This window comes from Armigeres subalbatus, chromosome 2, assembly GCF_024139115.2.
Source record: "Armigeres subalbatus isolate Guangzhou_Male chromosome 2, GZ_Asu_2, whole genome shotgun sequence".
NCBI lineage: Eukaryota > Metazoa > Arthropoda > Insecta > Diptera > Culicidae > Armigeres > Armigeres subalbatus.
This window is the reverse complement of record NC_085140.1, coordinates 118,616,416-118,642,550: the sequence shown is the minus strand read 5'-3', so window position 1 is coordinate 118,642,550 and position 26,135 is coordinate 118,616,416. Positions and strand designations below refer to the sequence as shown.

Genomic DNA, 26,135 nt, shown 5'->3' with positions numbered 1-26,135 from the left:
AAATCCAATATTCCTATTTAGCTTTAATCCTAATCCAACTTTGGAAGGTTTGCATAATGAAATACCAAAATAAAACATCCAAATAAAATATGAAATATAGTATATCTAAATTAGACCTTTTCATGTTTTTAAAAAGTATCGAACATTCAACTGGTCAGCTCAGAATTACAATTCTTATGCTGAACTAAGCCTCCTGTTAAATTTTCAGCTAATTGTCATTTGATTTCACTTGTTACTAACATATGGTGCAATGAACCAAATTTGGAGGTCGTTTTTTGTAAGCATCAAATATCATATGATTTGATTTATGTTTTGTTCGAACAACTTGTTTGAAGAAACTCTAACGTGCAAATTTATGACAAATGATCAGCTTCTGGTTTTAAGAATATAGCGATAAATCGTACATTGGCAATTATATTAAATACTCAAATCTCTAGTGTTTTTATGAACTTAAAAGCTCGAAAACGTAAAAGCTTTTTCAAAACGTGAACGGAGCGAATCGCAATATTTACAAGACTTGTAGAGCACACCAATCTTTTTAGATTTTTTTAAAAGTTGAAAATAGTCCAAAAACTCCCATAGAAATAAAACACTAATTTCTGCATAACACGAGAACTAATCAAGCAAATGGAATCCAATATGGCATGTGAAAAAAAAAATGAAGTCTAGATGTTTGCTCTGCCTAATGAAATAGAATCGCGGAATAAACATTTAAACATAAATTGTGAATATAAAATGAATGTTTCTTCTAATTAATTTTGTGTGAGACGAAGTTCGACGGGTCTGCTAGTTAACAATATAGTTCACTTAGTGAATCTCCATATGTTAGGCATTAATCAACACAATCACACCATCTTGCGTCACAAGGGCAAAATGGCAAAAATTAGACTAATTTAACAAAATGATTTGAATTTTCAAGAATTTCATTTACACATGGCAGTGTACTGGAGTGTGGGACTCTCACCCACTAAACCCTCCTTGGGCTTCAACCCTAATTTCCCCCCGGAACAGCTTTCCAGCATTTTTTCTGGAGGATAGGCTGTACTTAATGTACACATTCACATAGGCACTCACACCATTTGAGGCTTACTTTGATGCTCATTCTAACACTTCACTGCCATGGCTCGAGGAGTCTGGCGGTAATTGCCTGGGCCTACAGATACTACGCTAAGACATAGCATGTGTAGTCTATACACAAACTTCCGCCATGCCTCGGGGTGACCATAGCGGTTACCCGCTACGACACTCCTTCCTCAGCACAGGCCGATCACTCGCTCTTCTGCCGAAGCAGACCACGCGCTACCCTACCGAAGTAGGGGCACTCCCCGTGCACCACTTGTGCCTCACTGTGGGTGTGTGGATTCAACCCGCTACCACCCTGCCACCGAAGCAGCTTCTCCAAATGTCACTAGCCCCATGTGAGTCTTATTTGGGTGCTCACCCTAACACTCCACTGGCATGCCTTGATGTGTCAATAGCGGTATGTAGGGATCAGTCAACGATACAACGCTACGACACTCTTTCGGCATGTGCAGTTCACACTCAAACTTCTGTCGTGCTTCGGAGGTGACAATAGTGGTGACGCACTATGACACTCCTGCCTTAACACAAGCAGATCACTCGCTCTCTGCTGAAGCAGAACACGTACTTCCCTACCGAAGTAAGGACACTCCTCATGCCAATTGGCACTCTTTGGGCTCCTGTGCGCTTTGAGCTGCACACGGTCGCTTTGATAGGACCTGCTTGGGGACACATGTAGCTTTTTGTAGAGGTTTAACAGAGCCCACCACGTCCTAGGCAGGCCCCCTAACTTGCAGAGGCTGTGGGTAGGGGTTGTAAAGCCCTTGGACATAGTCTCTGTTGCCCTGCACCATGGAAGCCTTGGTTGATTCGGTAGACCATTTGATGCAAACTCCAGGACAATTTGGAGATGTTACAACTTCATACATGCAAGAATTGAAGACGCAAGTGCAAGACAAATAATCAGAGGACAAAATTGGGTTGACACCGAGGCTGGGAGCATCATGGAAGCCTTTGTTGATTCGGTAGACAATTTGATGCAAACTCCAGGACAATTTGGAGATCTTACAACACCTCTTATGCCTAGATTTGGAGAGATCTTACAATACCTCATGTAAGACGCAAGTGAATCTATTTTAAAGTATCCAACGATTAATAAATTAAGTGAAATGCTAGAAATTTTAGCAACATTTCTTTATGTCACATTCGGTTTACGTCCCCCCAATAAGTGACGTAAAAAGAGAGTTGAGTATATAAAAGAAGAATTTTCCATAAAAATTCAAAATGTTCCAAATGATTTTTTCGTGGAAAGTTTATATTTTTTTGTTAAAAAAATGTTTCTTGGAAATTTTGTAATTGTTTATTGCTAATATTGAATTATTTATGGAAATTTTGTATATCTTCCGTGAAACATTTTGATTTCTTTTTGATTTTTTTTCTTTTATACCTAATAACAATTTTTGCTTTTAAAAGTGCTAATTTATGATGTGATTTCTCTTGTGTCAGACAGCAGAACGATCGCGCGATCTGTCAAAATATTGTGTTTTGCATTGCCCGGTTGGTAATAAAGTTAATCAGTTCAGTGCGTGTTTTTTCGGAGTAGCTATCGTGCAAGCATTGTGCAGTGCGTGTTTTAGTCATCGCGAAGTAGTTAAGATATCGAATCATTCTTCGGGAAAATACGTAAGACACGCGTTTATTTTCCGTTTTTGTATCATCATAAATATGGCGTTGTTCAAATGAAATAATTAGTCGCTTACCAAGACGTTTTCCAAAATATATCCTTCCCAACTAACATACTATTCCTTTCCAGTGCCCTCATGGAAATGCAGAGGATTCCTCGGTATCTTGTAGCAATGAGTGTCGAACTAATTTTTCTCCCCTTATCCTAATTGACTGTGAGGACGTGGCCGGCATCTTTATTGATCTTGAATTAAAGAAACTCCAAAGCATGTATATTGAGAATAGCTTTCTAGTTCCCGAGAAAACTATTCAATTGGTGAGCTATGCATTATTTGTTGTTTCTCGGCCAATCATGACTAGGAACTACGATAGGTACACTGATTTCTTTATTGGCAATTTACTATTTTTTTTCATGGAAAATTTTTATTTTTTTAAAAAGAGTTTTTATTTTAGTCTCTGGATTTTCTGTGACAAACATTTTTTTTTATAAAATTCATTTTCGGAAAAACTTACTGGAATATCTTTGATATTACGATCTGAAATTGATGCAAGAGTCCACTTGAAATTTGTTAAGAAAATCAAAAATATTTTCTTTTGCAAATACCATCAAGACTTAATCCCAAAATTTCCTCATGGATTCAAACCAATAATTTAAAGAATTTACTCAACAATTCTTTTTTGAGGATTTGTTAAGGAAATCTTCCAGGAATCGCTTCGGAAAATATCGCAAGATCTGCTACAAAAATGTATTTCTTCGGAAATTATTCTTCAAACAGAGATTTTCCAGAGAGGAACTGCTCTTTTTTAATAATGTATAGAGGATTTTTTGGGATATTTCTGGGAGGAATTTCTGGAAGATAAAGGGAGAGAGTTGAATTTCTGGGGTATTTGTTATTGCGGTGGAATTTATGAAGTAATTCTTTGAAAAAAAAAAACCTGGCTTTATCCAAAACAATATCCGAATTTTGGGTGAGTACCTGCACAGTTTTCCGGGAGAATTTCTTAAATAATTTTTAAAGGAAATTCTTAGAGACATTCTTTTTATTTTTTACGGAAGAAATTTACGGAAGAATTCCTGGACCAATAACTAGTGCATATGTAGATGAATTTTGTTAGAGGTTTCAGGAACAACTTTAAAAACAGCGGAGACGAGCCAGCCTCGGGCTGAAAGTCTCTTTAATAAAGACACAAAAAAAAAAAAAAAAACTTTAAAAACATCTTTAAAAAAATCAGAAATGGTATTGGTGGAGTTTTGGGGGCATACCTGTATAAATTTCCGGATTAGTTTATGGAAGAATTTATATTAGAATTTCTTAATGAATGAATGCGTGTAATTTTTTCTGGAGAAATTCTATGTTGAATTTCCATAGCCGTTTATGGAAGCTTTCTCGGAGGAATTTCCGGAAGAATATCCGGGGCGGTGGTGGAAGGTGGGTTTAGAGGAATTCCATGTGAATTCCGAAAGGATTACATACGGAATTTCTGGAGAGTTCCAGGCCTAATTTATGAGGAGTTTTTGCGGGGATTTCTGGAGGAATTACTGGTAGAAATTTAGGTACAAGTAACTGTGAAAATTTCGTAAGGAGTTTCTAGGTGAATTTCTGAAGCAATTTCAGAGACAATTTCTTGATGTTAGGAATAAATTGTAATGTTCTTTTGGAGAAACTTAAAAAAAAAACGAGTGAATGCAGTGGAATTTCTGGATTTAAGATAAATTTCTATAGAAAATTTGGAAGATTTTTCAAAGATACTTTCGGAACAGGAATTTCTAGAGGAATTCCCGGAGGAACATCCGGAGCAGTACTGGTCGTTTTCGTGATCGTTATGTGAAAGCGAAAACAGTTGCATTTTCATGTTCAAGAAACCAAATGAAAATGTAGCGGGCTCCCGGTCACCTGTCACATTACAAGCAGTCATGATGGGAATGTTGCTTTGTTTTGACATCTAAATTTCTGAATAGTTATGATAAATCTGTGCAAATAACGATGACTAGTCGATAAAATGATTATATTTCTCCTGATTTTCGAGTTAGAAGTAACATTATTGAAGGAGAAACAGCTTGTTTACAATAGTTTGATGCGCTTTCATGAAATAAAAATCCGTGAAAATTTGGCGAAATTCCTTTCATTGTTTTTTGTGGAAGAATTCCCAAAGGAATTCCCGGAGGAATTCTCAAAGGAACTTGCGGAGGAATTCCCGAAGGGACATCCGGAGGAATTGTCGAAGGAACTTGCGGAGAAAATCTCGTGCAATTTTTGTTAAATATGACACTTGATCCCCCCTGTTTCTTGAGAACTAGTAATTTTTTTTACAAACGACATGTATAAACAGATCCGTTAGGACAGACGATTGAGTTTGAGTAATATTTGCTATTAGTTACGTTATATATGTGGTTTTATAGATGTATAATTTTTTTTAGCGTTCTCAATTCTTACTTTTTTCGAAGAAAAAAAGTTTAACGAATTTTTTTTTTAAATCTTTATTAAAGTGATTTTTTATGATTTTATAAGTTCATCACTGAATGACTTCGAATGTTTCAAACCAAAAAGTGTCCAATTTTTACTGAATATAGTCTTATTATAATAGAATTGAATGTATGTACTCATTGATTTGATCATTGCTTATTTTAGTTTGTATGAAACAACAAATTAAGATAACTCTACATGAAATATTATTTGCATGAATGGAATGACTGTACTTAACATGATGAAAATTAGCTCAAACCCCAAAGGCGTGATTGAATCCCAAAATAAACGTCGAATCATCCGAAGCTTAATTGGTATTTGCTCGTCATTACTGTGGAACTGTTATTATTATTATATCGATTGGCAAAGATAGAGGAGAACGGAAACAGGCTTGACGACTGAAACTTCAATAAATTCTTCGTCGGCATCAGACGTTACGGCGACGGCATCGCACAGTGACCGGAAGTTTTGTGAAACTAGTATTTGCGCTGTTAATGGATTTTGCTATTTATGCCTAGGACTGGACTTTGCCGGAAGGCGGCCCAGGGGCCGATAGTTTTCGGGAGCCCCTAAATGTACGGAAAAGGTTGATTTTGGTACATACGATTTTGTGGCGGCCCGGGGCCAAGCACCTACACCCTCCCCCCTGGACCACCCAGGTCAGGCCCTGCTCATAGCAGTTATTATTTGACGCTGATAGTGTGAAACAAATCAATCTTTCAGTTTAATAAACTAGAAGAGAATTTCTTTTTCTATGGTAATACTGGGCTCAATTATTAGATTCGAACTGTTACCTATTTCTCTGAAAAATAATTATTCTCATTATAGCCACTACATATGTAAATAGAATATTTTGCAGAATTGATGTAGAATCTATAGGTATAAGAAATCAAAATGGAGAAACCACTAGTCAAGGATGAAGCAAAAAGGACATGGTATTGTTAAGAAAACTTGGATATTCGAGTTTCTGTTAAAATACCACAAAAAGGTTTTAACTTGAATTTGGTAATAGTAATATCCACGCGGCATCATTCAGTCGTTTATGCGCATTTGCATGCTGTGGAGTGTGGAATCGATTCCTGAAAGCTTTTCGTAAAATGAAAAGCTGAAAATTCTATGCAAACTGCCCGATTGGCTTTTGCGTTCCGGAGTTTTTAATAGTCCGGGTTTCTTCCTTATTACTGTGTACAGTTCTACTATTGTTCGGTTATTCTGAAAAATCCCGCCACTATGCGACCGACTGGGCGAATAAATTATGTGATGACTGTTGATTAAGAAATAACTTTGCGTTCAACAATTGAACAAAAGTTGGCCTCTGGTATCCGACAAACAGTTTGCTCGAGAAACTTTGTCCACCCGTTTTGCGGCGTATGGCCTGAACGAAAAGCGGAAGAATCCAATCAATATGGCTGCGGTATTTATTCCAAACAAATTGAATGGCGTCGATTGATGGCGATAGATTAATCGTTGCTCTAATTGAGAGGAAAGTTCGACTTTTGTGCGATATTTCATTGGGTCCAGAACGGAACGTGCTCTTTGTGATAGCTTTGACCAGTCGATTTGCTGGCAAGGAATGCTTATAATGGTCACAGAAGTCACTGGTCACTGCGATTTTTGCCCTCACATGAACATTTTAATTTGAACGACAAGCAACCAACAATTATTTTCCACTTGTCTGAAACTACGATAATTATGCCGCAGTATGAAATAGCTTCAAAACTTGACTGACAATCGTTGGGGATCCGTACGTCTTAAAATTGCGCCAGAGGGCTCTGGCAAACAAATTAGATGTCTTGATGGAAAGTTACCACCGGGGCTCCAACAGCCAGCCTAATGGAACGAGCGTTGCGAAAACCTTTTTTTAATAATCCCCGATTAAAAACAAACTTTCTACGGAAGACAGCGAAAACACCAGCAGCAGCGTCATTGGGTTGAGTTTCTTTCCGGTTTGGCAGGGCGGGGGACATTAGGAAAAGTATTTAATGTGAAAACTTACTTCCACTTCGGAACGCCTGTTATTGGTGCCGACGGTGGAGTATTTGAGCCGTTCCGTGATGGAAGTATAAAATCTATGAAGTATGAAAGTTGCCTCACAGTGCAGTGTGCGTTCCGACGTTGTATGTTCAACAGAGAATTAACAGGCACCATGCGCCTCCTTTCCTGGAGTCCACTGCTTTAGGATTGAAGTTTAATTGTTCTATGAAGATTTTGTCTATCATACATAACATAGGGGAACGGTTCGCCACTTCATCTCATAGCTCCTATTTCCATCCCATCAAAAACAAAGCAATGGAAAGGAATTTGGTTTGTTTATTATTTTTGTGATTTTTTCCAGCAGTGAGCACGCATGTTGACAAAAAGAAGCGAGGAATTTGGTGCCGTATTTCTTTGTTTAGCGATGAGATGGATATATGTACAGTGAGATGAAGTTCGGAACATTTCCCCTATCATTGTAAATATTTAGTGTACATAGTAGTTAGGTCAGAGCCGTAGCATCTACTCCCAGCGCCCTTGGCAAAATTGTTATTGGGCTTCTATTGGGCTCCGTTATTCATCTAATGAAAAAAATAATGTTTTTTCAGCAGTAAGCATGCATGCTAGAAAAAAGAAGAAATGATATCAATCCCGTATTTATTTGTTTCACGATGAGATGAGTATATGTTCAGTGAGATGGAAAACGGAACAGTTCTTCTACATATTCACATCTGAGTTTTCAAATTGTAAATTAATGTCCAAGTCCCTCTACTTGGAAGTGTTGGCTTGACAAATGGATTGTAAGTGATTCGACTATGGGCCCAATTTGGGAATTTCGAGCTAATTCAGTAGCCGCTACGTTGCTACGTTGTCGTAGCTTAATTGGTTAAAGCACCAGTCTAGCGTACTGAGGGTCGTGGATTTGAATCCCACCGAATCAAAAAAAAAATCTTCCACATTGTATACTCAGAACAGAACATTTTAAATATCATTGGGGCATTAACAAGCCTGTTGATGTATACTATAATAAATTGTATATTAAAGAAAAAAAAAACAGAATAATTTACATAGCGTGGGTTGTGCCTTTCTCTTATATTTAAAAGAAAAATTAGAGAAAAAACACGTTAGAGATGTCAAAATATCACTTGCTCAATGGCTACTGATTCTTTGGGGGTCTGTCTAGGATGTAGAGGGGGTTGACAGTGGGCCCTGTTAAACCTCTACTAAAAGCTGCATGTGTTCGCAAGAAGGCCCTATCAAAACGACCGTGTGTCGTTTAAAGAGCACAAGCCCATCAGCAGGAATGCCAATCAGTGTATCAGGATTAATGTCAGTAAGATCCTGATTATGGTATATTGGTCACGCAAACAACATATCGGAGGAATCTTGGATTATGGATTAGGATTAGGCGTCTATGGGCCGACAGTCGAGCTATTCTGTTACTCGAGTGAAAAGGGTGACATCTTTTTGAAATGGTAGGCAGGTTAATGGTTTAACTACCTCCGTCTCGATACATAAATTGGCAAGCCTCTGGTAACGATCAAAACCTGACACCTATACCGATGGGTAGTAGGGCCAGATGTATTATTCCTGATTTACGACGATCCGACTACCCACACGGTGCTATAAGGCACCGGAATCAAACCTTGTATGGACTTCACTGTTTACCCATCCTTGGGTAACAGGATTTATAATAGGTAAAGATAACGCAGGGGTATCTCTTAGCCTCTTCATGCCCAAATTTTTCTAAGCGGTAATACGCAGTAAATCTGATAAGTTCCATTTTTTTCGTGATTTTTTTTTATTTATTGAACGGCTACAGTATCTAAAGTATCCATGCGAGCTTTTTTCGTCACTCTAAGCTTTTATAAAATATTATATACTACACTAGGTAGCCCTACGATTTTGATAATACTATATCCATAACATATTCCTAAATATCATGAGACATAGTCAGATAGTATTGGGATATCCTGGGCCATCCAAATTGTCCTTGAGTTCAGAACTTACGTTCTACCACTACCACTCTACTCTAACTTTTTTCGTCGATCCAAGCTTTGATATGTATTCAACCTTATCTATAACATATTCATGAAGACCAGGAGACATGGTAAGATGGTTTTGGGATATGCTGGGTCATCAAAACCGTCTTTGAGTTCAGAATCTGCGATCTATATCTCAGCAGTAAATTTTCCAGGTAACCGTAAGCATGTAAAAAATCCGTACGAGCGAATATAACGCTGTCACAGTGCAAACATGTTTTATACTGGCTTATATAGCTTTATATTGGCGAAAAAGCAAAACAAAGTGCTAATGGTTACTCCGTCATTCAAGGCTCCAATATATCGACATCAACATTTCAATTTTTTTTAAAGTTGCTATATGTATGTGATTAATAAAGTTGAATATATCGGCAAGTTAAACATATCAGGGTCTCCAGTAGCCTTGCGAGCAAAGGCGTAGGAATGCCAATCCGGAGATGGCGAGTTCGATTCTCGGTCCGGTCTAGGATGTTTTCGGGTTGGAAACATTCTCGACACCCTGAGCATATTGTATCCATTGCCATACTTGCCACACAAGATACGTACTCATGCAATGGCAGGTATAGAAAAGCTTTCAATTAATAACTAAGGAAATGCTAGAAGAATACTAAGTTGAAAAGCTAGGCCAAGTTCCAGTTGGAATGTAGAGCCATGGAGGAGAAGAAGAAGAAGAAGAAGAATAAGAAGAAGAAGAAGAAGAAGAAGATATCGGCACCAACATTACAAAAGGGCGAAACCACTTTTGTAAACAAGAGCTGCTCCCGTCGCTGGTGGACTACTTTGAGCCACGCAATCCAACACCACTAATGGAAGCAACGACCCCTCTTCTTTCATTAAATTGCGCTGGATTGCGTGGGAGGGCACAAAGCAGCACACCAGAGACGTGGACGCTCTTGTTAAAAGCAGTTTCGCAGCAGATGTGATGAACAAGTTTGACCATATTTCGAGACATTGAGAGACAAGAAACGCTACTTTGAAAGCTTAAGATCGTAGATTCTATGCTAAAAGACAGTTTGAATGACCTAGAATATTCCAAAACTGTGTCTGTTAACCTTCCAGGAAATGTTATACTCATGGTTGAATACATACAAAAAATATATGTGACGAAAAAGGCTTTTTAGTTGCAGTTGATCTGAAGTCTCGAACTCAAGGACAGTTTTGGTGACATACAGTATATCCAAACAATCAGCCGATATATACAAGGATAATAACTTCGAAGAGATGTAATGAAAATGGTTTAACACGTATCGAAACTATGAGTAGCGGAAACCGCTACAATTACAACTGTTGATTGCTAGTCCCGAACTCAACAAAAGTTTGGACAATACGAAATAAAGTTTTGTTTAGGAAGGTATGATTTTTTTTCATTTATTTGATAAACTACACACGTGCACGCGCTTTGACGAGCAATTATGGAGTGCTGCTAACAGTTTTTGCACTGGAAGTGTCCCAGGATGGATATAATGGAATTAACATTGAAACTTTGAGTACCGAAATGAACTTCTAAGCAGCAGTAGATCTGAAGTCTCAAACTCAAGGACAGTTTGGATTGCCTAGAATATCTCAAGGAGGTGTAATGGATGTAATTTGAAGCATATTGAGTTTTTCAGTTCTGAAAAACGATTTTCTTGCAGCTGTTGATTTCAAGTCCTGAACTCAAGGAATGTTTGAATGGCGTACGACGTCCAAGGAAGTTAAAAAATAGTTTATTGTACATCACAGTAACTCTACGGATACGTTTGAATAAAAATCTTATCTTGAAACAATATTATACGCTGCCAATACACTTAAAATGTTCTCTTTCGTAACGCCACCGTGTGAATGACGTTTGCTCAACCAAAACCTGGTAGCTGCGCTTTCCAAGAAAGCCTTCAGCTTGAAGTAATAAGAAAAGTCAATTAGCTCTACGAGTTCATTAAAGTCAGAAACAACTGGCAACTGCCCAGCCAACACAAAGTCGCATATGCTAGCGAATAAGTATACATGGTGGAGGCGATATAGGCGCATGCCTCCATTTGACTGCATGCAAAATGTACATATATGGCATCCACTTTGTACACTTATTCGCTATGATATACGATCTTGTGTTTGCTGGGTGGTATCATGTATCAGAATGTCGGCTCAGGAGGCACGTTCCCCTCAATTTGGGAGATTTGTGCTACCTCCTTCACTGGTCTTTCTCATCAATTCGCTCATCTCACCTGACGAAAAAGGAAGAAGTAAAAAAGGAAAGGAAGAGAAAATAAAGTTGTAAAGGATAATAGAATAAGTTTTTGAGGAAGGAGCCCTAGAAATCCAAATACCCCCCCAAAAAACAACGCGTAAATAAAGCAAATCCATGTAGGATAGGAAATTTCTGTATAAAACTAGAAATCCATACCGTCTAGTTTCACACACTAAAGGTTTCAGTGTGGTATCAATTGAAGAACGTCGAAAGCGAAGTTCAGAATGCAGATTGCTTAAGTGTCTCCTTAGAGGTAATCATTCGATTAAAGGCAAATGGAGCTCATTGTCATACAGCGATCCTTATTTGGCCTCAGTATGAGACTAAAGAAAGGAATTAATTCTCGATGGATTAAAAAACGCCTCAGGCAAAAACAACAAGTTTATTGGAAAAATCGGAACAGTCGAATGCATATTTGTTTAAATGTTTCAAGAACGCGCTGAAAAGTCCATCTCACTGAACATATATTCATCTCATCGCAAAACAAAGAAATACGGCACGAAATTCATCCCTTCTTTTTGTAACCATGCGTGCTTACTGCTGAAAAAAATCATATTGTTGATGATGAGATGAACATCGGAACTATGAGATGAAATCCAGGAGCAGTTTCCCTATTGGTTGCCATTTAAAACTACAAAATCCAAAATGGTATCAATTGAAAAATCCATATAGGTCAGCCGTTCTTAACTTTGTTGATAAGGAGGTACCCTCTCAGACTCTGGCGTTGCTTGTGGTACCTCCTAAGATTTTTTTTTGCAAGATATCTAAACTCTAACTGAAATTGTAACATAACTCTTTAGATATGTACTTGAAAATGCACAAATAATATACCGCCCATGATCGCATATTTGTAACACTCGCATTTTTGTTAAATTTGTAAAAAGCCTATAAATCGTTCGGAAAGTTCAATTTACTCCATCTAATCCCGCAACTGAAAAATAGGCTTTACTATCTTGCTTATCTGTGGTAAGCTGGAAATGATTGAGTTTGTGGGGATGATTGACAAACGATTAACAAAATTAACCAAAAAGCAAATGTTACAATGCGATCATGGGCAGTATAGTTATCCGCTGTTTTTCATTTCGAAGCTGTTTGTTACTCAAAGGTTTTCTCAACTCAGTTTTAAAAAAAATTGAAAATTTATTCTTGGACTTTCGATAAAACTTCAAGGGGTTCTGTTTTTCGGAAGAGCTTTTGATATTTGGATCTCAATTTCCCGTCATTTTTTTTTGGCTATTTGAACAGGAATTCGGATAACTTTTCGGCTATTAGTCTTACGATTTTTTTGGGACACTAACACTCGAGATTCTGAAGAAATTTTATAACCTAGGTAACCAGTAAGCATTAAATAAAGCATTTAATTGGTATCATGCGCCTTTACGGCAAAACATAAAATGCCAATAAGTCCTATAGTCGCCTTTAATGCTATTTTAATGCAGGTTTTGACCCAATATATGGCTTCTTAAGTGCTTTATCCTACTTTATGGATACAATAGAACTTTTGCTGAGTAGCATTTATTCAGAATTCAAAATGCTGAATAAATGCTTAATTTTAAAAACAGAAAAAAAGGTTTCAATGGCATTTTTTTCTAATTCTATTTGTTACATAGATTTTTTTTATATTATATCGTGATTGTATTTTCATATTCAAATGATACACAATATGTTACTCTTTTCGAGTGGGATTCCAACTCGCGCTCTTGCCACCTGACACTCTAGTTGTCATTGCCCTTACCAGCTGGCGCATAAGAGGGAGATGGTAGTGGGAATAATTTTGCCCAACATAAACATTACGCCCCTTCAGGAACATTTAAACTTGATCAAACTTATCTCAGAATGCAATCATCACAAACGTCATACCCAGGTGCAATGAAACAGCTACAGTAGTGCCGCTTCAAAGCATCCATCGAACATAAAATGTAGATGAACTATGTAATTAGTGATAGGGTTAGGTTAACGACAAGTACTCCTGTCAGTCATCGGAATGGAAAAAAAAGTAGCGCACGTTCCTATTTCTATTCAGAACTGTACACGGAAGAAAAAAAGTACCCAGCGTTGAGTTTTTTTTAAACTTATTTTTGAGTTATTTCTTCTCTTCTCTTTCATCCACTCTTTCTTATGTTGTCAAAAACAAAAGAGCCAGACAATCCAACGACGCCAGTTCAATACGGGAAGCCAATTTTGAGTTTTATTACCTGAGGTCGAAATTGAGTGAATTAAACTTGCATTTGGGTGAATAAATTTTCCGTTGGGTACTTTTTTAACATGGGAGTTAAGGCAAACTACTTCGACCCTACTTACTCAATTTTGGCATCCCGTACGAATGTTCGAGGTTGGGTGAATTAAACTCACTATTGGGTAGTTTATTTCTTCCGTATAAGTTTATTGGACAAATAGTCGAAAACGTTTGACGTGTGCACACCACAGGTTTTAAAGTGGCATTAATGTAGCGATTTCATTGCAAATTACGAAAAACAACAGTGTGCATTAAAAATGCTATCATAAGACTATGCTTCTCATGATTGCTTTGAGAATGCTTATTTAAATCAGCCAAGTTTTCGAAATGCTTATATAGAGCATGGAGCATATGCAATGCAAGTATAATGCTGCTATAGTGTTTACCTTAATGCTTATTGCACAGAGAAACAGACGTCTTACTCAAAGCATGTTCCATAGTCCGCCTTTTTAACGGTTTATTTAACTTTTTGTAGCTGGTCAATCGACCACCGATGGCGCTTCTATCGATTTTGCTTGTGTTTGACGTTTGCACACTACCGCCATCTGGTTTCCGCTTGGCCACACACCGGGATTTTAGCATTGAGCAACAATGTTTTCGTGACGATGATTTTAATTGCATTTTGTTCTAAGTGAGACGTCTGTTTCTCTGTGCTTATTGGTTACCTGGGAAGTCATGTGATTTTTTTTAGAATATAATTAAATTTAATAGCTTATATTGCATTTATTATTTATCAACTTAATTATTAATCCAATCCGTTTCTAAGAAAGTTTAATTTTTTTCCCAATCGTGCGTTGTTTAAGGGCATGGAGGATAATCTGTTAAAATCGCTAATTGATGTAAATAATTTATCTTGTCGATTTCATACAGTTGACAGAATGCTTTTTGACTGACGAACGTCGTTTGTGGTGGCTACGACAAGAATAACAATCTCTTGATTAAAAATCCGTCCATGGTGCTTGCATTTGGATTCAGTTAGTGTTGAATTTTGTCAATAATGACAAATATTTTTTTTTGCTTTGGATTTATACTTTTTAGACACTACTATATATGAAGTGGTTAGGTGTATGAGTTTATGTGTTTCATGGTAGAAGTTGTATGTTTTTATGCAGACATAGAAATTTTAAAAATGGAGGCAAAACAGGGGTGAGGGCGTTTTATGTCTTATCCTAAAACTTTGAAAAAGTAATGAATTCAATTGTTCGTTCTCAATTTCTGTTATAAAATAAATCAGTGGTATAGTTCCCAGTCAACACAAGATCGTATATGAAGCCACATAAGATGCTAAAGTGGAGGCGATATAGGTACTTTCCCATGCAACATGTACGTATATCGCCTCCACCTTAGCATCTTATGTTGCATCATATACGATTTTGTGTTGACTGGGTTATTAGTTATTTGCTCCTATTGATTTTCCCGATTATGCATTTTGTCGAATGAAGAGGATTGGATAGTACCTTGGATAATATTTCTGGAATCATGATTTCATGAACTTGTCAGCTCATGACTTTCATGATTTTTAATTCATGAATATGGGTATACATTTTTTTCCGTGTTGTAAAACTGGAATTTAAACTGTGCAACGAAGACAACGTTAGCACATTAAGAACCGGCGGTTGGGAATCTATCATCCATATAACATTCTGCAACTTATAGCTGATGAGGGAGATATGAACTGGAGAGTTAGCGAGGAATATACTGACAACGATAATCAGACCATCCAGTACAGCGTTGGTCAAAGAAACCTTACATCGATGCATAGGATAAGATCTTGCGTGAGAATGTGGATCACGAAGCACTTTGACAAAGGTCGGCTAGTCGAATCACTTCGTGCGGCAAGTAGTAATCTAAGCCTGAATTCAAATCAGTTAAGTAATTATTGTAATTAGTGTACGAGTCCTTACGGATCTTCCCCGGTGTGCCCCTGCGTATTTATGCAGGATTTTGAAGAACTACTTTGAGAACCGTATCTTGACTTAAAAAACAAACATCGGGTCAAGATCGGGCAGGGTAACGGCAGAAGTGTCACAAGATTCTAAACTTGGACCAACTCTTTGGAATGCGATATACAACGGAGTATTATCGTTGAAGCTGCCCAAAGGAGTCATGATCGTTGGATTTGCTGATGACGTAGTCCTGTTGAGCAAAGCGTTTTAAAGGATTAACATTATAATCGAAGGAAACGAAATAAGGTCTCATCGTTCACTAAATACCTGGGGGTGATGATAGACGATCGACTAAATTTGAATAGCCACGTCGATTACACCTGCGCGAAGGCAGCGAAGGCGATCACCGTGGTAGGCCGAACCATGCCAAGTGTTGGTGACTGAGGAGTAGTTGAAGCCGGCGAACGTATCATCATGAATCCTGAGGTATGGTGTCTCCGCATACACACATACAGACATCAGCTTATTTCGTGGAGCTGAGTTGATTGGTATATAACACTGTGAGTCTCCATGCCTTCAATCAAAAGTTCGATTTTGAAGTGGTCTTATAGCCTTTTCTTATATGTAGTATACTGCCCGCATATTTGTTCCATATGAATAGGAAATCCAGCAAACATGTGACTGATATGCGATCATAGGCAGTATACAAAAAAGGCAAAAAACTGACATAAAACTAAGCTTAAATACTGAGTTTTATCTATGCAAATAATTATATATAGAGCTTGTTCAGCGAAATGTCTTAAATTGTCATACAATGCGTAAGAATCTTGAATAACCAACCATTTCAAACAACTTCTTTATGCAAAGGAAAGAATTATTAGAAATCTTTTTATTAGAAGTGCGTATTTGCTAGCCAGATTTATTTAGGAGAATTCGATCGCATTCGCAAGGTCCTTCTTTCCTTCGTTTTTGAAGTTTTGTTCTCTCTCGTTCAAATATGGTGTTCAAAAATCCGAGTTCAGCATGTATTTTAAAAGACATTTTGATACGAAATTATCTAATAAAACGGATATTTGACGACAAATTTCCCATTACTGTTATCATTGGCACTGCCATTATAGGAGGAAATTCTGAGCGGAATTTCCAGCTTGATATTTTTTCAATTTTGCTTAGATATGAATTAGAATAGAGAAAGAAAAGTACAATAAAGTACCAGCATACTTAAGATTCGGCACACTCATGGTATGCGTTTATCAACGAAAACAAAACAACAATTCCAGTCCAGGGTTCTTAAATCAAGGTTCACTCACTTCGACAGTAGATGGGAGAGACTAGCGCGGGGGTGAAAAATTCATTTTCAGTGCAAAACATAAACAAACTCGGTGGCTGCCCCATATATAAATCCAAGATGGCTGAATCATGCAATTGGCATACTGCTACACCTGTTTGTATTCACCTTGTTCCAGTCCACGCTTTGATATTTTTTCGTCGCTATGACAATACGAAAATAAGCACTTCTGCATGTTCGGACCATCATTCAATCCCCAAATTGTTGAGCTAAATCTTTAGTTCACACTATCGTGCTATCATTTTTTAGCTTTATTACAAAAATTAACCCCATGATAATCCATAAAAATGGGGGGGGGGATCCCGTAGCGTAGTTGGCTACACGTTCGCCTTATAAGCGAATGGTCATGGGTTCGATTCCCAGCCCCTCCACCAAACCCTTGTCAATCACCGACACGGCTGCCTGTTGACGACTGACAAAACTGTTCTTCTCGGAGGCATTCCTTCAACGTACCTTGATAAATGGCAACCGAACAAAGCAACGATCATTGGATACTTCATACGGACAAATGGACACAATGGACTCAGGATGAGATGAACACTGGCAAACGACAATAATAACGAATTGGGGATATCTAAAAATAGATTCTGTGTGGATTCTGTACAGTAGAATGCGGTTAAGAACACAGAGTGCCTTCCAAATAAACATACGAATAAAAAAATAACCAATAAGTAATGGAACGTATAATTAAACATGATAGATTGATGGGTATAACGAAACGTACACTGATGGACAACAGTATTCATCATGTTTTCATAGAAATTACTATGAAAACATGACGAATACTTATGTCCATCAGTGTAGCTGTAGGTACATATATCTAATAAAAATAAATTGTTTTTCAATCTTCAGAATATTCCAGTATTGATTGATTAATGCATTAATTAATAATCGATTTTGTAGAGTTTTCTTTACATACTTTGCAATACAACAACACATTGTGTAATCCTATCTTATTTATAAAAAAATCCTATCGTCAATTTCGAAATCTACTTCATACAGCTTTGATCCTGTCCTGACACGCCGTATCACACTGACACGCTACGCTAGAGTTCTCTCCGATAAAATTTCCACCATCAAGCATCATTTCTCTTTACGATTACGACTGTGACGTAAAATGGTAGTCAATGGAGGACGACGAAGGGAAATGTTTCTGGTAAAAGTTGCTGACAAGACTTTGCTCGCTGCCTGGTGCTTCCTCCAGTGAGAGATTCTCAGTGGAGTTCGTCTGCTTTCGGCCTCTTCTGTCAGCTTATTGCAATCAAAAAATGCCCTCAAGCGGGCTTTCTTCGCTGTTTAAACATCAGCGGACCCACCAACGCAACCTACGGAATTGCACCACATGGCTGAGGCTGAGATGGAGCTGCCGATGACGACTACGACGACGACGATGATGCTATGGCGTAGTGTTGATGATGATGGTCCGAGATGAGTTCTCTACTGAGGACGCGGCATATTTTTCTACACGATACAACCCCCATTTTCTCATTATATTCAACTAGTTTATTTGCCGTACGGCAACGGGGATAGTTGACCTTCTTTTGTTCTCTTTATTGCTGACATTCATAGCTGCTGGCGATCTCCGTTCAGCTGGAAAGTGTTCGTATGTACAAGGTTCTATATGTTGGAACTTTCTGTACTTCCTTATTTGACCGGAACATGGACTACTGGGTGATGTGATAGACAAAGTTGCTTTCAGATGACCGCTCCCGGCTATTTATCAGTGAGTTCATTGCTTAGCAATACGGTTCCCACTGGAGCATCTAATGAACATGATGAGATGATGCTGGATAATCCAGTGGGTTTCCAAGATGTGAATATGCAGAGGAAGAAAACTTTGAAAACTGATAACCAGAGATATTTCAGTACCTGATATTGCGAATCTATCCTACCGCAACACTTGATATTCTACATTTTTGGTAATGGTTATGAAAACTTACAAAAAACAAAAATATTGAAATGTTTCTTAGTAATTGGGATGGTTTTAGATAGAAGAATGTGCTTGTCCGAAAAATGTCGGCGCAACGTTTGCTGTAAGTATTTGCTGTGAGTATTTATGATGTCGCAAAGACGGACAGAAACAAATGTTATAACTTGTAAAAACCAGAGATGAAACATTTAAATTGCTTTATAGAACGCAATTCAAACCCTCATACCAATTTTTTGGCTACCCCAAATTAAGAATTCATTTATTAATTGCAAGTATGTACTTACTCTTACAATTGGATCATAATTGCATAAATTGATATTATCTTACCTGAAATAGACAAAACAGAACTTTAGTTAATGGGGTAGGGTATATTGGAATATCCAACAAAAATAAATATAAATAGAAGTACATTTAGCCCAAAAATTTGAACGCTGCTGGTGGATTTTGAAACGATAAATAGCTTTTCGAGAAATAACTTTTCAAAAAAGGATATTTTTCTAAAATGTAAGATAAAACATTCATTAGACTCATCAACGAACTAATTTTCCTCACTTCATCACAATTCATCACTGCATAACGTATGTGAGAGAAAAACCTTCTGCTCCAGAGATGTAACTACCGTCTAATTTGCAACGGGCGATGATGAGCTTTTCCTTCAACGTAGCTAACTATCACAAACACTAATGCAACCAGCGCAGTTCGCGTCTGGGTGGTGTCTGCACTTGCCCTGAGGTTTGGGGCTTCCTGGTGACCTGCTTTTGTTCTCCGGTTGGGTGGCTACCAGAGGAGGTCAGTGTGCTGTAGCGTCGCTTGAGGTAGCTACGGGAATGATTAAGGATATACAACACTAAGCTCGGTACCGTTTCTCGTCTGCTTTTTTGTCCGGTCAGCAGTGGTTGATTGTTCCGTGTTTTAGTTCGTCGGGCGGTAGTGCAGCAAAACCGCTTCCTTCCTCCTCCCTCTGGTAGCACTGCTTCCTTCCTGGATTGGGTCTTCCCTGGTCCGGAAAGATCCTTGTCGCTCGGTTTACCATTGCGTGATAATACACAATAGGTATTAAATCCCGTTTAGTGTAGGTACCGGGAAAATGGAACTAGCGTTGGACATGACTTTCTTTTCTTTTCTGCACATGTTCTTTCTCTAGATCTGGGCGCGACATGGTGCGGTAAACAATCGACATTTTGCAAAAAAAAGCTTGGGTGCGAAAAGAAAGATTTGGATGGCCTGTACTGAGGTTTATAATGCTGGATTTGCTTGAGGTGTGGAATGTCAGAAAAGAATAAAACCCTTTTTTAATTGAAAACCTTTACCAACGTTAGATGTTCGATGCTTGGATATAGCTGTATCAATTGTGGATTATTTAATCAAAAGGAACCCGGTGATTCTATTTCTATAGAAGAAAAGTGGTTGCCTCCAATACATTTTTCGAATTAAGTCTACCACATGATATCCATGAATGAACCATGAGCTCGCCCAACTCTACGGTGAACCCAGTATCCAGAAGGTAGCTAAAGCCGGAAGGGTACGATGGGCAGGACATGTTGCAAGAATGCCGGACAGCAACCCTGCAAAGATGGTGTTCGCTTCCGATCCGGCAGGTACGAGACGGCATGGAGCGCAGCGAGCGAGATGGGTAGACCAGGTGCAAAACGACTTGGCGAGCGTGGGGCGTATCCGAGGATGGAGAGATGCGGCCTCGAACCGTGTATTGTGGCGTCAAATTGTTGATTCAGTGTTATCTGTTTAGATGTTAACTAAATAAATGAATGAACATGATATCCAGGGAAATGTTCATTTTTTTTAGAATCGACCTTAATCATATTTTGCACAGTGCTTTATTTTACACATAAATTATTACCTACAACATTTTCTTGGGCTGAAAATGTTTCTAAGAAGACAAAAAAAAACATTGCCGAAGTTACCAAACCAATTGATCAAACCGTTTTTATAATTGTTTAAAGCGTTTATACATTCCTTTCGGAATTCATGGAGCAATTCTGTTCAAATTATTTGCGTAATGTTTTTCGAAACTCCTCATGTGCTATAAAGACTTCCGAAGTGAAAAGGGATATGAATCAAAAAGGTAATTACTCGAGGAATTTCGTCCAATTCCTTGGTACAACTTTCTCGAAACTTCTGGAAGAAATCCCTACTGGATTTCCGATGGAATCTCTACTGGAATATCGAAGGAATCCCTACTGGACTCCCGAAGGAATCCCTACTGGATTCTCAAAAGAATTTCTAATGGATTCCCGAAGACATTCCCAATGAATTTCTAAAGAAATCTCTAAGGGATTTCCGATGGAATTTCTCTTTTGGCTGAACTGGTCGTTTTTACCGAAAAAGACGATCAGTAGGAAATTATTTTCTGCCAAAATGGTGGTTTGACAGAAAGGGCAATTTTGCCGAACGCGTCTTGTTACCAACAACTAGTAAACAATGTGATCTTAGAGACCATGATAACTAAAATTATTTTTATAAGAAAATTATTTTGAGCTTTTGATGGAATATTTTCTCTTGTCCTAAGACGAGTTCGTACTATCCCATTTAAGGCTGTATGCAATGTAATGTTGATTCAAGTACGAGACACTGAAGACGGCCTTACTGTTGAGGTCGAAATATGTATATGTTAAAGTTACACTCAAGTGGTGGAATTAAATGGGATTGTACGGCTCTCCAGAAGCCTTGCAAGCAAAGGCGTAGGATTGTCAATCCGGGTCCGGTCTAGGATGTTTTCGGGTGGGCATAGTTAGTATACCCATTGTATTTGCCACACAAAATACATACTCATGCAACGGCGGGCATAGAAAAGCTTTCAATTAATATATAACTGAGGAAATGCTAATAGAATACTAATTTGAAAAGCAGGCCTAGTTCCAGTTGGAAAGTAGAGCCATTGAAGAAGATGAAGAAGATAAAGTACGAACTCGTCTTATGGCAACTAAAGTTATGGTTAACTTAATAACGTCAATTTAAATTATAGATTCTAAAATATCTGGGCAAAAATAAAACCGATTAAGAAAATCTGATAAATTAAAACGGTTGACATCCCATCCACTGCTATGCCTTCCGCGATAATTCTTCAATGTTGCCTGTCTGGATGCAATGAGGAAGAGTAGAGAGAAAACTGACGGTACGATGGGAATAGCGGTGAAGGGGAGGAGAAAGGAGGAAGAGAGGAGTCGGTAGAGAGGTGATCGGGAAAAAGGTGGAAAAGCACATCGAGCTGCGAAAAGGCAAGAATGCGTGCCAGATGTATGTAGATTGTTGGGACCGAGAAAACCATCGACATAGGAAAAGATATCGAGATATAGAACATCGAGATGCAGAGAGTGAACTGTATCTGGAAGACCATCATTTGACCGTAAGTGAGATCAAAGGAACATTTTTTGAAGTTCCCCACTTCTGTACAACATAAAATGTGTTATCTATTTGAACGTTCAATGGAGAATGTCCTCAGTAAGTGTATTTGTCAAAATCTTCTAAAGTCAAGGCACATGTGGTCTAGGCCTACACCCAAAAAACAAATCTGACAATTATTGTATAAATTCTGGGCATATACAATTCTGTAAGCTTTTTATACAAATATTGTATTAAAATAATACAAATCTGTATTATTTCAATACAACAATTGTATTAAAATCTTCCGAAATTGTATATGCCCAATGCCCTGTATTAAAGTCTGCCATCCGCTGGTTGGGTGATACTTAAGATGGATAATAACCTAGCAAAAACATATGTATACTTCTATCTTATTACACCCGATTCTTTTTGACACGGGGGATGCGTTCCGTGTAAAAAAAGTTTTCAGTTCAAAATTAGAAAATCCGTGTAAAAAAAGTTTTATGATTTCTCGACGAATCATGCAAAATGGAGCAACTTTGCAAAAATGTAAACGACCGTGTAAAAAAAATTCCGTGTAAAAACAGCATCGGGTGTATATCGACCATAGCATTTTTCTAATAATCGTTTCGGTGAAATGGAGTTCGGCTTAAGGCTTCATGACATGTCATTCAGAATGGCTGCCTTGCGGCTTACCAATACAGTCAAACAATAAAACACCCCACCCACCCCAGTATGCACAGATACATTTAATTCACATATATACAATATACCTGACCATATCTTCTCACTAAAAAAGTAAACCTGGACTTAGTTCGAAGTTCAATCTACGCGGCGGTATGATGATAGGTATTGTAACGATTTCTTTGAGCACACGGCGTACAGCAACTTAAGCGCCACTCTCTAAGATTGAGAGGTTGCTGACGCTGATAAAGTCCGGCCAAAGACTCCTCACTAGGGCAGGTTTGAAAGTGGCTCTATCACTCGAACACCCTGACTTCCTCAAAACGTGGCACAACAGGGAAAGCGAACTCGATGCGAAACGGAAAAAAAAGGAACTAAAGGTCCAAAACCGAACTGCTAAATGTTTCACTGGACGATGTTATTAGATACAACTAGTCGAAGGTCAATTGCAACTTCAGATCATAATTTATTACATAGCTAGATTTTATCGAGATTTTATATTGTACAAATTATCCATCTCATGGGATGTGCTAAGCAAATGTTGCACTTAAAACTAATTTTAAGCTCAATGTATCCTTATATCCTTAACTAAATACTTGCGGTAACGTTGGGCGTCATTGAGGATCGTTGGCTGGTTCCTGCAAGGCGTGCAGATCTCAGTTCGTGGTACCACGTTCGATTCCGGTAGACAGCCCGAGGACCAGCAGTCGTCAGCACGAGCTTCTGACGCCGGCGGGGATAACCTTCCCCGGTCGATGATGCGAATAGCGTAAGCCCTCGAAATGGTAGCGATGGGGCACCGTGGCCTTCGGTTGACCACTCCGGTAGCGAACGACGAAACAGTCCTCAACGCAGATTGCGGAGGCTCGTTCCCCGGCAGCGAGATTGGAAATTATTGCGGGCTCCGAAGCGGGCGAGACGGTGGGAGAAGCGCGGCTTGTTTCCACCAGCGAGACGGGAGAAAATAACGGGCCGTCCTCGCGGATACTCAAGGGCAGTGATGATACGACTTCGATGGCTTCGGCCGCTCACGCCCGATGTGTCGACGAGGTCTTCTTCGTTGTTTCCGTCGCTGACGGAGCGGGTCAGGGCCTGCAGATTTGCTGGTACGAACGTTTTGTCTTGCCGAACACGCGGCAGGAATCGTCACTGATGTTGTTCGGGTGCACAGACCCTCAACGCGGGTTTTGGAGGCGGACAGCGACGAGGCCAGGAAGTCTTGGACCGTCCCGGAGGCCTGAGGGCGTCACCAGGGCTGTTTAGGCTTGATGAGCTTACACGTGGGCTTGGATGAATTGGCGACTATAGCGATCACGTGGCCGTTGAGGTACTCGTGATATTTGATCACTCCGGACAAAAACCCCACGTTAACAGGGGTTTCTGGGACCTGTTAACATGCCTAAGTTAGCGTGATTCCGAAATATAAATCACATTCTTACCGTGAATTCCAATGACGAACCACGTGGAGTTGAGCCTCACAAGATCTCTAAATGCGTACAATGGCGTTTCAATAAATTTATAATCTATTAGCCTCACTACCATAATACGATCGAATCTCCCAAGCTCACCTTATTTCACCGTATTAACCAACGCACGTTTGCCTTTTTTATAATTAATTAGAATCACTTCTCTGTACTTTCCGATTAGCAATTTGCACTATTCTTCTTGGCAATCCAACATCGACTAATCCCACTACACATCTCACAGTTCGGTCGGCCTTGGCCTTCATCAGATTCGCTCGTTCACACCATACAATGGGACAAAGAGTTTACTCTCCCAGTCCACGAGCGTAGGTAGCACATCGTCGTCCCATTTGCGTGGACCATACCACTTGGTGCGACTTTGCATCTAACCCATACTCTAAGGCAGAGGAGAAGAGTGTCCATAAGTGGGCCCAAAATTTAGTACCTAGTTAATGAGTACCCAGAACCGAATTTCATGCTGTCAGCATTTTTTTCTCTACTCTCAGGCAGATGACGTTACCGTTTGGCTGCCGTTTATGTAATAAGGTAAAAGGACTAAAGTGGACCCTTACCTGTGTTACAGTATTATCACATAGCGCTAATGCAGGGAAGATATATAAGGAAGTGATCAAAGTGAAAAAATTCCACCCAGTAATGCACCATGCTAACGACGTCGCCGGTTTCAACACTCTGCACGTCGTGGGTAGCGTCGTATGCAGGCAATCATTGATCAGCAGCAGACAGTGATGTCGATATAAACTATTGAGAAATCATAGCAAAAACATGTAAAATATCGATAAAATTAATCAATCTTTTCCTAACGCATTATGTATTGATGGAATAATAATATCTTATTGATTCTGTTTTGGGGTGCATTGTAAAAATTGAAAAATCGGAGCAAAAATGATCTTGTTATTGGTGCGCTTGAGCAGCTGGCAACAACGGTTTAAGATGTAAATATAAACAGCCAGCGTCGTGAAAACAAAATCCATTATTATTCACCTAAACTAAAGAAAAACTGATGCTCTTCTGACAAATTCCATCAGTTAAGCCCATACTTAGACTGTATTGATTGATATTGCGTCTAAATTGGGCTGAACTTTTCTGAATGCGTACAATGTTTACTACCCAAGTAGCACACGCAACATCTTCCTAAAAGCTCCTTGTTCCTATACAGTTTCATTAAAGGCGTAGAAAAACATCAAATCACGAAAAAGTTGCATCAAGATGTCAAAAACGTTCGAATTGTGATCAAGGTTTCATTAAAATTGCAATGCAGTACGTGTTTGACATTGGGAAACAAACAAACAAAGAATACTGCACTTCATGTTGCAAACACGAAACAAAATCATTAAGTTGCATATTTTTCACCATGTAACTTCAACCCAAGCAGCACAAATTGTTTCACTTTTGAAAATTTCACTGTGTTGCAACCTGGGAGGGAGAAACAGATACGAAAAATGTGTGTGTCAAGCCGAGCCGAAATCTAGCTGTCAGTGTCAGCCGAAAACGAAACTCTCGGCAAGCAAATTTTTGAAGGCAATTTAAAAACAATAACACGCAAAAACGAATTTAGTCTTTTCAGGTGGCGCCTACGTTGATTGTTCTTTCTTGTCGAAAATTTACTTGTTGCATGACGACAGTATATAATTAATTTGATGTGTAGTATCGAGAGCTCCCTCCCAGGTTGCAACTATTCGGAAAGAAACAATCTTTGCGTATGTGCCATCAAATATAACTATCTTGCAAGCTAAAAAGCGCAAGAGGTGGAGCCTACGGAAACATCCTTCGATTACAGTAAAATTGCAATAATGTTGCAAAATACAACAGCGGAAAAA

At 38.7% G+C, this 26,135-nt stretch overlaps 1 protein-coding gene and 1 long non-coding RNA gene across 2 annotated transcripts in view; both read right to left on the bottom strand.

The window, feature by feature from the left end:
• LOC134210723 (leukocyte receptor cluster member 8 homolog) overlaps positions 1 to 26,135 on the bottom strand; it is a 126,642-nt gene that overhangs the window by 64,580 nt on the left and 35,927 nt on the right. The gene's annotated exons all lie outside the window — the stretch shown is intronic.
• On the bottom strand, positions 23,496 to 24,613 carry LOC134215013 (uncharacterized). Its single transcript, XR_009979998.1, has 3 exons — positions 24,403 to 24,613; positions 24,274 to 24,320; positions 23,496 to 24,221 (listed from the first exon to the last, which is right to left on the bottom strand). It is a non-coding gene; the product is annotated as an uncharacterized LOC134215013 (long non-coding RNA).